Genomic DNA, 1,640 nt, shown 5'->3' on the forward strand with positions numbered 1-1,640 from the left:
GCTATAATGCCAGTCATGCATAATCGTTGATCTCATGTTGATGCTAAATGGTGATGCAATTCTAATAAATGATGCTCCTTAATATGCTTTTGATGTTCTATTGATTCATAAATGATCATAACGAAATAGGATTTCTTTTTAAAAAAATTGAACACTCTAGTATGTAATTAAATATTGTGTATTTAAGTTACTAAGTTAAAAAATTAGGTCAATTTTGTTTTCAATTCTAGAATTCAAAATTGGAACTGTTTAAATTTACAAAGAAAAAAATTGAATTGCAATCATATTTGTTGTGATATTGCTATCAGGATTTAACTGTGTGTTTTGAGTCAAACTCATAGACCCAAGTTTCATGAACAGTGATTCAACATGAATCCATCTCTCATGAGAATAAATGGAACACTTAGCACTAGGTGATGCCACCTAGATCCAATGAGTGCTAAGTGTTCCATTTATTCTCATGAGAGATGGATTCATGTTGAATCACTGCTCATGAAACATGGGTCTATGAGTTTGACTCAAAATCACACAGTTGAATCCTGATAGCAACATCAAAATTTGATTTGTTGTGGAAATTATCTCCTACTTATCAATTGATGAGCTCAAGGGGCTTTCTAATGAATAGTTCATAAGGCACACCACTTGGTGAAGGTTTTGCAAATGGGGTTGCAAGCTTTGGGTTTAACCATCGAGGAAACTCCATAGTTAAGTGTGCTCAGGTTGGAGTAGTACTAGGATGAGTGACCTCCTGAGAAGTCCCTGTGCTTCCCCCGTGTGAGCATCACCTAGATCCAATGAGTGCTAAGCGCTTCATTTATTCTCATGAGAGATGGATTCATGTTGAATCATTGCTCATGAAACACGGGTCTATGAGTTTGACTCATAATCACACAGTTAAATCTTGATAGCAATATTACAATTTGATTTGTTGTGGAAATTATCTCCTACTTATCGAACATAAATCATATTTATGTTCGATCGATGGTAATCGATGATAAATTGTACATGAAAACTTGCCACACGAAATATAATTTTAAAAATAAAGATAAATTAGTAAAGATATCGAACTCAAATTGGTTTATAAAACTAGACAAACAATTGTTTGGAAACTATAATGTATATGAGCAGACGTAAAGCAGAGGTAAGCAACAGATTATTTAAATACTAATGAATATTTAAATACTAATAATAAAAAATCTAGACAAACAATTGTTTGTAAACTATGTGAGCAGACGTAAATAGGTGAGCGGAAAGTTGGGGGAGTGGGGTATTCCGAGAATCGAACTCGGGACCTCTCGCACCCGAAGCGAGAATCATACCACTAGACCAAATACCCTTTGCATTTCAAACTCAAACTTTAAAATAACTCTTCCAAAAAGTAAACAACGGCAAAAACTAATAACCAATCTGAAAATCGTAATCTGACATGTTTGATGGTACTAGAAGCTGACTCGTAGTTTTCGCTTTCCTTTTTTTTTGGCCCCTTTTCAAATTAAATCAGTTTAGACGGCTTCTAAAATCCTGGCGAAGCGTTACCGGAATAATAAATCTTTTCTAATTTGACGGACTTGACTACTGCATAAAAGTAAAACCTAGCATTTTATTATACTGAGATGGTTGTTTGCGTTCCTTGTTTGCTT

The 1,640-nt window shown here is 34.2% G+C and overlaps 1 non-coding gene across 1 annotated transcript; it reads right to left on the reverse strand.

Annotated features, from left to right (window-relative positions):
- Positions 1–1,264: 1,264 nt before the first annotated feature.
- Positions 1,265–1,336, reverse strand: TRNAP-CGG (transfer RNA proline (anticodon CGG)). The gene has a single exon. It is a non-coding gene; the product is annotated as a tRNA-Pro (tRNA).
- Between the last annotated feature and the right edge of the window lie 304 nt (positions 1,337–1,640).

Source organism: Cupressus sempervirens, chromosome 1 (assembly GCF_028749045.1).
Source record: "Cupressus sempervirens isolate cs-2001-9-10 chromosome 1, ASM2874904v1, whole genome shotgun sequence".
NCBI classification, from domain to species: domain Eukaryota; kingdom Viridiplantae; phylum Streptophyta; class Pinopsida; order Cupressales; family Cupressaceae; genus Cupressus; species Cupressus sempervirens.